At 38.1% G+C, this 14,947-nt stretch overlaps 1 protein-coding gene across 2 annotated transcripts in view; it reads right to left on the bottom strand.

Annotated features, from left to right (window-relative positions):
- The window catches only part of dab1 (DAB1, reelin adaptor protein), a 247,618-nt gene that overhangs the window by 110,966 nt on the left and 121,705 nt on the right, over positions 1-14,947 (bottom strand). For both annotated transcript variants that reach the window (XM_023339480.1, XM_023339481.1), the window contains one exon: positions 7,548-7,604. The gene's annotated coding sequence lies outside the window, so the exon portion shown is untranslated. The remainder of the gene's footprint in view (positions 1-7,547; positions 7,605-14,947) is intronic.

Below are 14,947 nucleotides of genomic sequence, written 5' to 3'. Positions count from 1 at the left end.
CTCCTCTCCTCTCCCTTTGTATCCTTCTCTGTGCTCCTTTGGGCTCAAACTTTCACAACTTTTGTGACTTCCCTTCAACTCAATTCCTTTAACAGCTAAGGGCAGACTTGATATCGTACACAAAAGTATGATAAAAAGAAAAAGTGCTAGGCGTACAACAATGGAACCACGCCAGCTGGGCGCTCCAGCCCACTTCACGCACCCTGCCATTTTACAATTTCTCTTCTCTTGTTGCTACAACAAGAACGCTGCATCTACTGTAATGTTCACCTGCTTTTCTCAAGTATCCTACAATGACAGCAAAGAAGTCCTTTCATCAGCACACATGTGCAAAGTTGGCAAAAGAAAAAATAGCTTCACATAGAATTATTAAAACAACAGGTAGGCTATTATGCACCATAATGTTCAGCTCCTTTCAATAAGATATTAGATCATGAAAAAAAGCAAGTTTTTCAGGCTGATTCTTAATTGCCACAACCTGGAGATAGTGATGTTTCAACATTAGTATGGGATGCCAAAGCTGCCACAGTTCTTTGGGTATTGTGTTGGCAACGCAAAATTCTTGCTTCATCAAAATATGATGAAGCAACTGTGAAGCAACTTAAATTTGTAGAGGTGATTTTTCTTGAAAAAACAACAACAAAAAACTGGTTTTACAAGCCCACCAACGCTTTTCTCCAAAATCCACATAAGAAAAGTGAGTGACATTTGTTAAAAGTAGATGAATAATAAAAGTCACATTTCTCATCCTAAACTAAAAATGGTCTTCCTGTTCAAAAAAATGTTTGCCTCAGAATTATGACAATTTACTTCTTGACATAGCTGAGAGCGCAGGATAGTTTAGACCGTGGCAATGTAAGATGTGCCTGGCATAATCAGCAACCAGTCGGATTCTTTGTGACAATGAGGTTCCTCGGGTGAAAGAAATGTTGTTTTAGCGTTTTTACTGTTTATGTGTCCTCTGTCAGGAACATACTAAATAATCAATAACCCGTCTGTCCAAACTGTCCTCATGAATGTTTGCTGATGATAATTATCTGCAGACAAAGACTCATTTTTATGCATTGTCTGAGCCAAATTGCTGATAGATTGTACAGCTGCGTTTTATCAGCCATTCCCATCACTACGCATTTAGCATAACACTGAGGTGACTTTATCGGGGCAAACGACATGTTATTGTGGGAAAACTGTGGATAGATTATTCAGTTTGAGTAATGTGATTGAAGATGTCCTTGGAATAATATTTGTTACATTACTGAAGTGCTGTAAAACCTTTACATGTAGACTTTCTGCTGCTTCCATTCAATGCAAATGTGTTTTACGCAGCTAGTGCAGGAACACCTAGTATAAAATATTGCAATGATGCGGTAAAGCCTTTAAAAGATTGTAGTTTATTTACAATTTCTGTTGTAAGTGGTCATTCATTAATGTGGCGAATCACAAGCAGATCAGCTTACCAGAAAGAGCTTTTAAAACTCTGAGCAGGGTGCCAGTTTTGTAAGATTTCAAGGTACTGCTCTCACTCTGAACAAGCTGCAAAAAAATAATTGTTGGATATTTTGTCATCACTTAAATATTTGGTGGCTATTTTGTTACACCTTGATGTCTCAGTTGGTGTCTTTTTTTTCTTTTACAAAGTTTATTATGCTAATGTTTCAATTTTGAACACTTGTGAGCACTTTGATTTTTTTTTTTTTTGTAAGTTAAAAAATGCACTTTTATACATTTGTCATTTAAAAATCAATACAGGTTCTTTGAGCCACAAGCCTGAATCCAATTGAAAAAGAAAATTTAAACTATTATTTTACGTAGTCCTGTCGCATAAACAATAGTGATGTACCAAAGTAATGAATGTACACATGCAATAAAACAGAAGCATAATTAAGGCCTGAAAAGTAATTAGAAAAGGTTAGTGGCAGAGAAAGATAGGGGGCTTCACACAAAGTTGAATGAAGCAACGTTTTCACCTCAGCAGCCGATGTGTGTATTTTGAGTAAATGCCGATTTTGTTGTCCAAGAAATAAAGCCGTTAATGAGGCTTTCGTTTTTCAAAGCTTTCGTTTTTTCCTGGGAAACGTTTTCACTTTACAACTGTAGACACTGCATAATGCAAAAAAATAATTAATGGTTTTGTTTCAGTTGCGTAACTATTAGAAAAACTAATAGATTTGCTACGTTTTGGACTGTTTGATCAGCAGATATGCTGCAAATCAATGCAATTGGGAACAATATAATTAGCACTGACCATTGTTTTAATAAACCCCACCAACCAAGGCAATGTCCAAATTTTTTTGAAAGGTGCATTACTCAAGACCAAAGAATGAGCCAGATGTTTTCTTTTTTAATTTGTTAATGAGCACAAAACAGGTCCTCAGATGAAACATAATCTGGCCAACAGCAAAGTTAAGGAATCATTTTAACTTTCAAGTCTTTCACATCAATTCAGAGTCAAGACTCAAGTCTCCCACAACTTGAATTAAACATGATAAACAAATCCAAAACATCCAGCACACCTCTAACCCTGCATTAAGTTAACACCTGCTTATCCCCGTCTTCATATTGACCACTTCTTTGTGATACACTGACAAAGGAGTGGTCAATACACTAAATAAGGTTTGGAGGACTTTCTTCTGAAGCTGGAGAATTTTTGATAGTATTGGGAAAGCATTTTCTAAATCCACATTTAAACCCCACTGTCCATATTTTCAGCTAGAGGTGTCTGTAATGTGGCAGCTAGTTTAACAGAGAGACAATGTAGGAAATAAGTTTTGTTTTCTTAGGATGGACATATACACATTGTGATTTTTGTTCCATTTTCAGACAAGTTTCCAGTCATCCAATAATTTCTGCGATTCTGTGTTGTGCATCGTGTAGTAATACAGGGCCTGGCGAGAAGTGAGTAACACCTCACAACAGTGGCTGTTTCTGATATGGGCGACATGGGCACTCCCCCCAGAGGGACCATAGTTTCTTGGTTAATTTATTGAATAATTACTCACCCCATTTAACTATGAGGGGAGCCATGTTAGGGTTACACTTGTACATTACGGTTTCCTATTTTTGGATAATGGATTTAACAGAGGTCAATTAGATGTCCAAAGCTTGGGAAATTGTTTTATCAATTCCTCCACAGCTGTCTGCTGCATTCCTGATGCTGCTTGTTCACTAATGTTCCATATGAACCAGAACAGCTGGATTTAAACTCATATCAATTTAGACAGGTGGATTTTATGCAGGGGGATTAAAGCAAGATGGATTGAAGTCATATGTATGCCACAATTTTCTAATTTCATTTGTTTTTAGTAGAAATAACTTTCACGAGGCACTGTAGAAAATTAATGCCTGTCCAAATTTATAGAGAACCTGCTGTTACTGAGCATCATGCAGAGAAAATACATATTGTCAAGGGAATTAAATAACGTGTGTACATGTATGTGTGTGTGTGTGTGTTGCTTGGAGGAAAGAGGCTTAAACTTCAAGAAGAGGGAAGGAGCCCAGTGGAGGTGGAAGAAGTCAAAGAGACGCAGTTTTCTTGTATTCCCAACATTTTAAATAATGCAGAATGAGCTATGTCCCAGGGACGTTGTTGTCATTCATTTTTAACAGGTTCACTTACACAGCAGTAGTCCAGATTTCTTTCTGTCCCTCTGCGTTGGAAATGTGTGTTTGAGCTTATGGGCCGATGTCGATGTGTGAATTTTACGTGACAAACACACCTTTTAGTTGAGGTCACAAAGAACAGGCAGGTTAATGGCTTGCTGCTAATTGCTTTTTGATTGCTGGAGTTAATTAAAGTTTTAAGACCTACACTAAAAAGAAGGAATTCAAAACGAGAAGTCCTTTGGTTAACAAATATAAACATTTACACCATTTGTTTTGACAGAAGCTTAGTGCAAGAAAAAAAGTCACTCATGAAACCATCACTGTTTTTAATCAATGGTGCTGGAGGATGAGTCCCATGAAGAATGTTCAATAACTAAACTTGTGAGTTTGAAACAAGGTTTAGTAGTTCATCACCACTGCATTTGCCCACAACAATCAGTTTCATTTACACTGGCTCCATGTACTGTAGCTCAGACAAATAAGCACTAAAATACTTCTGTTAGTTTATAAACCACTGAAAGGCTTAGCACTAAAATAGACCTGCTGTCATATCAACCCTCCAAACCTCTCAGGTCTTTTGGTTCTAGGCTACTCTGCACCCCCAGAACCAGAACCCAACATGGAGAAGCAACATTTGCTTTTTCTGCTCCACTAATCTGGAACAAACATCCAGAAAACTGCAAAACTGAAAAATTCAAGGCTAATAACCCACCTGTTTATATTAGAAAATAAATTAATAATAAGTGAAACATAAACTAATTCTAGTTTGGATTGACACTTTTCAGTATTTCTCGTTAGTTTCCCACTGCTACATAATGCTTTTTGTTTGGCTCATGTTTCTTTTTAATCATGCCTTGTTGGTGAAATGTGCTACACAAATAAACTTGACAAACTTGATTTCTTTCTTTCAAGCTTTACCAGCCACTGCGTAAACCAGCTTAGTGCCTGACTCTACAGCAATTTTCTTATTTTAAATACTAACAAGACAGAGATCCCGAGCACAGCTGCTGCCGAACTACGCTCTAAAAGTCAAGTAGGTTGTTGTTTCTGTTTAATCAGCCGATATCTTCAGTGTGCAAAACCTAAAAGCGAGATTTGATTCAGCTTTAGGCTTTGACCGACAGAATTCCACTTCTTGTTCTTGTTTCTTTTACTTAAGAAATATCTCTAAACTATATGATCTGGTTTGCCCTTTAGAACAACATGAATTTGTGGCATCATGCTTAAATTACTGTAACAGCAAATTTATCGGTCTGGATAGATCAATGCTCTCACAGCTCCAAGCCACTCAGAATGCACCAATGGATCTCCTGACTAAATCTAGTAAAAAATAAAAAGAAAAAAGAAAAAACTCACATTGCAGTAATCATGTACTCTTTACACTGGTTCCCAGCAAAATTTAGAAATAGTTTTAAATTATTTGCACTCACCTTCAGAGCTCTAAATGGTCAGGATCCCGATTATTCATGTCAGCTTTTATCAAACACACTGCTGCTCGTTGCCCTCCGCCACAGACTGAATCTGTTAGCTGTTCTTCATACGAGGCTACAAACTAAAGTAAGGCCAGGCATTTAAGTGTGCAACTCATTAGATGTGGATCAGAAATTGCTGACTCTGTAGATGCCTTAAAAGAAACAGCTGAAAACCTTGTTTTACAATGATTTTATGTGATCCTTTTTTTTCTGACAAACTTTAAATCACTTGCACAAAAAGGTTTGTGATTTTTGTTTAATCTGTGTTATACAGTGCTTTGAGATTCTGTGGATATTAAAAACAAACTTCTTACTTAACTTTATAACATTTTCCTGTTTACAAAGCCGTCCATGTCTGCCAAATGATGAAACAAAGCGCTCTTAAATTTTCACAATTGCTTTCCCCTTTGACGCCGTGCAGCACGAGGCTGCAAGCAAGGACACAGCAGAAACTCCAGTCCTCAGTGCGCTTTCTGGTGCTTCACGCAGCTGCTAACTGCATTAAGTAAGAACACACGGTCAGACACCCAGTTGATGAAACCCTCTAACCTCCACCTCAGCCTGAACTCGCCACATATGTATACTTGTGCTGCAGGGAGAAAGTGTGTTTCTGTGCCAGCATGAGCCTGTGTGCACTTAGGTGGGTGAGTGAGGGGAGCCTGAGGCTCATTGTTCATCTCAGTGGGTATAAATAGAAAAATAGAAAGCCAGGAATGTACAGGCATCATCATGTCTGAGAGAAAGAGAGAAAGCTAAAAAACCATCAGATCTGAGAGCAGGTGGATTCAAGGCTATGAAAATGCTTTTATGTTATGTTTTTTAATGCAGCGTCTGTCAAGGTGCTCTAGATTCAGCATGACAGGCTGCAGCGATTCTGAAGGAAGCAACATGCAACTCTAGTTCTTTAGTGGTATTTTGGTCACTTACGCAAAAAGGTTGCCTTTATGGTATTACAATATCTGCCTAATACACTCCTTGTTTTAAGTAAACTCTTGTAAAATAGATTTTTATCTGATATCTGACACATTTATTGTAACGCTGGTGATTTGAGCACTCAGATAGAATGGAGGCACTGAAATACGTCTTACTAGTTATACTTAACGAAAGCTACATGTTACAAAAAAATAACATGAATCAGAAGTCAGAAGTAAAAAACAAAAACTCAAACATTAGGAGAGGATCTGACAGCAAACATGGAGAAACCAGGAGTATTTGATGGGCGCGTACGGAAACAGGATGAATTTAAAATATGGCAATTACTTCTAATTAAGAAGGATGGGCAGCTGTAAATTGCAACAATTGGAAGAACCTGGTGGAAGTGAAATACAAAATGCAAAATAACTACTCAACAAAATTAAACTAATCACTGGAGGTATATTTGCAAAATCTACTTTTTAAAAATCTTTATATCATGTTATAACTTTATTCCCTCTTCAAAAACATACAGTGTGTTGCTTTGGTTTTTTTCCTGCATGTTAAAGAAAATATGGTACATCCTAATGCAACTTTAATTACAGTGTTTGGCCATGTAAGTTTTAATTTTTAGCTGTTTTCAGTGCAACGTTTTGCAATAATCATTCCCTCTGTGCCCTGCACAGACAGTGTTTGTCTTTCTGCTTCATGAGGACAGAAACAACAGGTATACACCATGTATGAGAGCTACATGAGTCTGTGTGCTTCAAGACAGATGCTGGGCACTATACCCATTATTGATCTGCAGGGGAAAAAAAACTACAGCAATTTCTTATGAAATGTTTGACCTCTAGATAAATGGATGAATTATTTACAGCTGCAAGTTTACAAGCAGAATATGCACCGACAGAGATACATTCATCAACCAATACATGCTGGCAGTGTTGGCATTTAAAATATTTCTGCCCAGATGACAAAGCAGTAGATCTGCTGCAGAACCTTAGTAGTGATCCTGTGGTGTAAACCTGAGCCAAACCTGAGCTTTGATCAGTGAAAATGCTACCTCTGGTACTGAACTGGGCTGGTAGATAGGCATTGCTGACTGAGGAGTCGCAATGAGTCGCAATGCTGCATCATCAGGAAATGTGACAGTTGCTGCCCCACTTCTAAAACTGATCTCCTAATAACTAAAGTAAGACACTACTTAATGATTCAACAAGAAGGTCACCAATTTGTTTCATTTTGCAAACATTAAAAGACAACTAAATTACTAAGTTTAATATTTGGGGTAACCGTACTTTAAATAGACAAAAGCCTAACATTACCCATTAAGATATTAAATCCATTCTAGGGATTTTGTTTCATAAATAGTTGAGAAAACCAGATGCTTGTGTGAGGCTGATAGAACTATTCTGCTCTGAACATAGGGCAGCAAAGCAACATCTTACAGTGTGGGAGGAATAAAAACATGGATTTGGTGGGAGAACAGTCTGTCTCAATTTGTGTAATGCTGAAAACGAAAAGAGACATGACATTGACCTATCAGAAGCGAATGCCTACCTGGTCTTCACCACACCTGGTGTCCATGTTGTTGTTCCTCAAAGAAGGACAAAGCCCCTAAAACAGAGAAACAGAGAGAGAGGGGGTTGGGAGGGAGAGAGGGAGGTATAACATTAAGAAAAAGCACTTGTCAGGTCGCCCATTAGAGGACCATTACAATACCAATCTCTGTTCCCCATCTTTCCTTTTCACAGTGTGCGTGTAATTCTCTTGGTGTGCCTCTAGTCACCAGCGGGGAGATGAGATCATTACCTGCGACTGCGAGGCTAATGTCAAGCGCGGCCTAAAAACACACTTGCACACATACACACATAAGCGTACGCGCAGGCGGACTAAAGAGAATAATGTGGCTCTGCCTCAGTAACAAAACTATGGTGACCGCAGGGCTCGTCTCCATTTGGGTAAGGCGGCCTGTTTTACAACCCGCTTCCAACAGCATCAGATGAGAGAAACAGGAGGATACAGAGAGGAGGGATATGACAGAAGGATGAGTAGAAGAGTATCTAATTGGAGACATGGTGGGAACAAATAGACAGGGTGCAGGAGGGGGGACGGGGGGGGGGAGTCCTCATCCAGTACACAAGGAAAATGTGCTGCAAAGAGGATGTTGCTCAGAATGTGGCTATTAGCAGTCATAGGAGCTGGTATGAAAGAGGAGTGGGTATGCAAAGGCAGGAAAGGTGGAAGTGGGTCAGGAGGTGACTGACCTGGACTCTAATTAACTTCACCATCAGACCCACAGCTCTCATTTCATGTTGCATGCTGAATCCTAGCAGATGTTACTGCTACATCAAAGTGCAAAACAGGAAGGCACATCAAGGCTTCCCTTTATACACTGATCTCACATTCATACAAGGTGGGTCTTTTTTTCTAAATAGATTTAACTTGTGATTTAAAATATTTCAGCTATAGTTTTTCTTTTGCGTCTTGGTAAATACAAATCCATCTATTACCTGCTCTGTGTCTGCCCTCTGCTTCAGTGTTGTAGGTGCATACAGTACATCACCATATGACTGTATTATATTGAAAATTTAACATACATTTTAAATTTAATTTCTATTAAATGTACAAAATAAAAATAGATTTTTAATTATATTGAACATAAATGATACATTTATTATTCTAATAATTAAATATAATTAAAATGATCAATTATAATAATGGAGCAAATGTGTCACTGCTGCAACATTTTCTCAACTGATAATCAGATATTATAAAAACAACCAAATAATACATACATATGCACAATAATACATGTGTATTATTATATGCATTCGTTGTGTGTGTGTGTGTGTGTGTGTGTGTGTGTGTGTGTGTGTGTGTGTGTGTTAGTGTGTTAGTATGTCAGTACTGATGATGAGTCTCTCACCTCGGCATGTAGGACATTTGAAATTGAGAGTGAAGTTGATGGCTTAACCTACTTTTTTAATTTGGCTAATAAATATGTATTTGTTTTGGACAAATCGCAGAAGGCTGAAATTTAATTCCCACACTGTGATGATGATGACATCACTGCAAAGTATCACAGAGGTCCTGATATCCAATATTAGTGAACACTGAATGCCACGCTCTTGGTCCCAATACGGTTGTACTGTTCGTTAATAGAGTACATGACAAGACATGAAGTTAAAAATGCTCCCTTCATTATCTCATATTTATATTAGCAGCAGTAGCTACTCCACACCGCCATTCTACTTTAATCATGCAGTTTATTTGCTCTATAGGGGATTGTTTACCGCATTGAATCTCACACACAGTGATATACAAGCTGTTTTAGTGGAAATGTTGCCAATTTATCAGAAGTACAAAATGCACTTCTCTTAAGTGAGGCAACATTTAACATGCTTATTTATTGCTTTTCTGCTTGTTCTGTGCTTTTTGGCCCAGTTGTGTCCATTTCAGCCATATTTTCTAATTTTGTCTTGTTTTTCCTTCTATAGTAACTTGGTGGAAGTTATGACCAACCAATTTAATTCATTTTATGCCCATGGTGTAGTGGACTATAATTAAGTGGTGACGCAGAAATATAAAGTTGAATGTCGTCATCACAAATATAGAACATGCTGTAGTTCTTCCTAACACAAGCTTGAGGATCATATAGGTTGAATAAAAGCAGCCCTACAATGAAGCTCTTTGTTGGTCTAGATTTATAATTATAAAATGACACAATGCACTCAGAATCTGAGAAACAAGATGGCAACCAAGGTTAGCCCAGTCTCAGACAAATCTGTCCACTGTTCCAACACACCTCTCAGAACAAGACAAGAAAAAAATCATATTTGCAAACAGATTCAACACAAACATGAGTGAAGCTTGTCCTGTAATGTGCAACGACGTAAAATATGCGATGTTTGCTGCAGTTCAGCACTTCATCAGCTTGTGGCTGTTGTAGATGGATTCAGAAACGTTTAATTGTACAAATGTTCACAGGAAAGCAGAAAGGCATTTATAGTAGTCGTTTGAGAAGAAATATAAGAAATGACCATTGACTCTTATTGCTCTTGCTAATCCTGTATTATGTAAAAGTATTGTGTTTAGGACATCCGTCATTATTTCTACTTTCTTCTGTTCAACTTTATTTCATGCTAAAGGCCATAAACATAATGCAACATATTTATTACTGCACCTATAAAGTAACTAAATAAATAACTGTTCATTACACATCATGAAATAAACAGAGGTTCATTCTGTTTATTCATGTGCTGCTATAATGTACAGCAGAAAACTGTCAGGAATACTTTCATTCCCCACATTAATCTGCATGTAGGATGCACTAACTGTACAGCCCTCTTCTAGCCCAGTCATCAGTAGGTCAGTCGTTGCCTCATTCTATTTCTTGATCTTCATTCCCATTTCTTAAACACCACATTAAAGTTCATTGTAAGTGCAAAAAAGGAAAAAAATCAGGCAATTTAGAAAATACAGAACTTCCAAGACGTGTCCAAACGTGCACAATCACAACACGTTTCTCACATAATTATCTTAGAGTTGTGTAAAAAAAAAAAAGAAAAAAGCACAAAAATATTAAATATTAATCCCACATGTATTATGGAGAAAGCAGAATATGAAATGAATTAATCATGGTGTACTTGGCTGTCCAGATTTTTATCCTTCCTTCTTTATCTGCCTTTGTGTGATGTGAGGATGCTTGGCAGGAAATTAACAGTGGTCTATGAAAGACCATTACAGTAATACGTGACTGTGTGTGTGTGTGCAAGTATATCTTTGTGTAATGATCATCCCATTTAAGGTCTATATGTCTACTGCTTATCTTATGTGTCATCTATGTGCAGTTAAGACCAACCATGTTTTATCCATTAGTCCATTCTGGTCGGGGAGCTGATCTCATGCAAACAGTTGTCTGATGTGGCTTGTGCGATGAAAACAAGCTATGAATGAAAATACTACTTTGATGATGCTACAATGAACTTAGAATAGATTGGGGCTGGAGGCACAAACAGCACTGAACTATGGATAACCCAAGTGACGGTTCTCATGATTTTACAGCGGTGACGCATGGGGCGGAGCGTCCGACTCATGAACGGAGGCCTCAGTCCTCGTCACAGCCGTCACGAGTTCAAGTCCCAGCTTGTTGACCTTTGCCGTACGTCTTCCCAAGCTCTTGCAACCCACTTTCCTGTCAATCTAATGTGAAATAAAGGCCACTAGAACCAAAATAGTCCTTTAAAAAGAGATATTGCATGAATTCTTCTTTAATTTCAAACTTTTTTGCACACAGATGCATGAAGACAGCATCATTTGACCTAGTTTTATAAGCGAATTTAATCCATGCTCCTGTTGACAATTTGGTGATATTATCAAAGTGCGGTGAAAGATTAGGAGAATAATGGTACATATGATAATAATGGACAGAAACATGCATTTTAATGCAAAGTGGCCTAAAAAATAAAACTGAACTGTTGAAAGTGTGCATAGGCAGAAAGATGTTTCCTCGAAATCAGAGATGAGGTTAAGATTGTTCCAAGAAAAATGTCAATTGTGCAGCAAAAGTTGTCAAATACTAGCAGACTACTGACAAAATGTTGCCAAAGCAGAGGAGGAGTACAGCTTGTAAAAAACAAAGTAAAAATAAAAACCATGGGTCATGAATTTGAGACCGGCTCCAGTCACTGTTTTGTGGCATGATATTCAGTCTCTTCTAAAACAAGTCCACATTAAGACTTAATAAATGTGTGAGTCTGGATGTCTAAAAAAATCAAAGACTCTGCTATAGGAAGGACTTCAGGACCAGCAATTGCTTACTTGAGGAACTATCCTCTCTCTCTCTTTCCCATACTTGATGGCCCCCCTGCATGTTCCTAATAACCTATGATGAGTCCTCCACACTTGAGCACCCTCCCATCTGATGACTGCTGAGACCCAAACACACAAGCGCACCCCCACACGCACACACACACACCTCCTGTGTTGGACATAGAACAGTGTGGATGATGACAGCCATCAGCAGGGCAATTAATGGGCCTGTCCCCTGGATACAATACAAACTGAGAGGAAGCAGAAAAACAACATTAGCCAATACAGCTGAATCCTAATGGCATAATTAGACCTCCACTTGCACCAAAGAGGCCCAGCCAGCAGTGAGGCTGGAACAAAGTCAAGAGATCTGTTCATTTGTAATGGAGAAAAAAAAAATGAAATTCGCATTATTCCAAGCTAGAACAATGAATAAATAAATAGAGAAATATGATCATCCTCTTTGTCGTATAGCAAGAAGTTCCAAACTGACTCTGTTTCACACTATTGAAGGAAGCAATCAAGGACAGAAGGAGTAGCAGAGCCAAGTGAGCATGGAGGAAGCGATCGAGGCAAGACAGCAAACTGAAGGGGAGGCACAAAGAAGAGATGGTCCAAAGGAGGGAGAGGAGAGCAGTGCAGACACAGGACTGTGCCTGTAGCATACTGATGCAGCTATAAAGCATGCATGCAATCTGAGTGGCCTTGGCTAGACAGCCCCACGCGTGCTGCACAGGGCTGGGCTGCCTCCCGGTACAGTAACTGCACCTTCATCGTTTGGTACATGGTGAGCACAAAACAGGGAGGAGGACGTTAGAGGAGGGCATGTTGCATATTAATGCGTCAGGTTTGATTGTTATATGGTCATACAGGTGCGTGTAAACAGTGGTGTGCTCCAGCGATGGGGGGTTGTTCGTTATGCTGCATGTGTCTCTTCCTACAAAGCCTCTGTTATCACAACAAGGAGCCCATGCAGCTCCTGTGCAGCTTTCTTTCTATAGCGTAGTCTCAGGGGAACTCCCATTACATATTCAGCTCTCCAAGACGAGCACACAGGATCACCTACAGATCACCAATCTGATGAACAAAAACACAGCTAAATTTCTTTTCCCTGAGTGTTGCATTAGATTCATTTATACAATGTATATGAGATATTTAAAAAACAAGAAATGACTAAATATGATATACATTGGTGACGATATTGGTAAAAGATTTTCTGACTCCTCCCTTTTTCATTATGATGCCTTCTATGCTCTCTTTAACCTTTTGCATATAGTCATAGACATAATCTATGGCTATCTAGTGCAGGAAGACTCTATCCAACAGGCTGACCATGTGTATTACTGGTATGAAAAGAGGCAACTATGGGCATTTGGATTTGAACTGCACACATTGCATTTCAACTTTTCCAGCTTACTTATTGTTCGCACCAAAAAAAGTTTCTGATCCAAACTATAAAAGCTAATTAAAAACATGTTATTCATTTCATTGCAAACTGTGAGTCTCTTTGAAACAGCCGTATATATTTTCTCCTCTGTTTCATTCAACTTTTCAATATAGTGCAAAGCAGTTATTCTGTTTTGGACCTAAAGCTAAAAAAGAAAAGGTAGAATGGCAGCAATGCAGTGTAAGAAATGTGGTTGAATCCAGTTCAGAAAAGTAATTTCAACAGATTATGATCATAATTTGGTACTAAAGTAGAATTAGCTCAGGCCTTTGAGGAGAAAATAATGGGCAAACAATTTCCAGTTTGAAAACAAAAGCGTGAGAAAATTATTGGACTCAAGAGAAACAGTCTGTCCTAAAGATTAGAGGAGCTTCAGAGATCCACAGTTCACTTGGGAAAATGGGTGGATTGTATTCATAAAATTTAATATATATATTTTATGAAAAAGTGTCAAGAAAAAAAAAAGCAAAGGAGTCATTGTTGAAAGAAAGCTATAATAAGACCTATTTTCTGTTTGTCACAAGCCATGAAGGGCAAAGGAGATGCTCTGGTCAGATGATTTTCACCTTTCCTGACATAAGCATCTCTCAAAGCATTCAGTTTAATAAAGATGCAGGATCATGGTTATGACGGCCATGTAGATATTTATTGTTAGAAGCCTCTGTCCTGATTTAGATCTCACCTGCTGGTTCATTTGCCTTTCTTAGATGAGGTTTATCTCCCAAGTTTGTGTGAACACGATGGTGGAGATCATAAATAACCAATGACTATGTCTTACTGGAAAGCCTGGCACGATTTGTAATTTCCTGTGTCATGCATCAGACATGGACATTGCTGAAACTGATTGAAACAGCTTTCAATGCAGCATGGAAGCATGTAAAGGTGAGTGTGATGAGTAAATGTTGAAAAGATTAAGACAAGATATGGAAAACAAAGGTCAGTTTTCTAAATAGGTAGGATCTTGGATCATTTGAAATTTTTAAGGACTCAAAAAAACTGAAAAATAGGAACCATAATGTACCACTCACTGATACAAATCTCCATACATTTTCATATTAAAATGCATACTATTGCAGGTAGGTGACAGGAAGACTTGTTCCTTTCATGACAGTAGCAAAAAAATAAATAAAAATAAATAAACCTGTCCCCATGAGGGAGTTTGTAAATGTGACAATAACACTCTTTAAAATCTGCAGCCTCGGTTTCAAATAATAATATGGTTAAATGCGTTGTGCCTGTAAAAAACCATATACCGCTGCACATCTGTTTGCAAGCAGAAAAAGTAGAGTAAATCACTCAACAATGAGAAAGTGGTAATAACTGTCAGAACAGCACAGGGCTTCTTTGTGAGGAGCTTGTAGTTCCCACTAAGACATGGATAGCAATTTCCTGCCTAAAACCCCCAAAATATGCCTAAATGTTGTCATTTGAAAATCGGGGAGTCCGATTTTTCTATAAAACCAGTCAGGCTAAAAGAATTTATAGCGTACCTATAATGCACAATGAAGTTTTGTTTTGCTGTCAAGCCAGTTCCACTGTTCCACACACATTAAAACATGAAATTTTAAATGTGAGGGGATAAAACTGTTTAAAGTACATAAGTAATTTAAGCTTGAAAACAAGAAATGAATATAAAATCTTCCCTCATCAAAACTTCTCTGTTAAACAAAGGAAAACAAAGGTCACTTTTCTAAATAGG

This window comes from Xiphophorus maculatus, chromosome 9 (genome assembly GCF_002775205.1).
Source record: "Xiphophorus maculatus strain JP 163 A chromosome 9, X_maculatus-5.0-male, whole genome shotgun sequence".
In the NCBI taxonomy this organism is placed as follows: Eukaryota; Metazoa; Chordata; class Actinopteri; order Cyprinodontiformes; family Poeciliidae; genus Xiphophorus; species Xiphophorus maculatus.
This window is presented reverse-complemented; position numbering and strand designations above follow the sequence as displayed.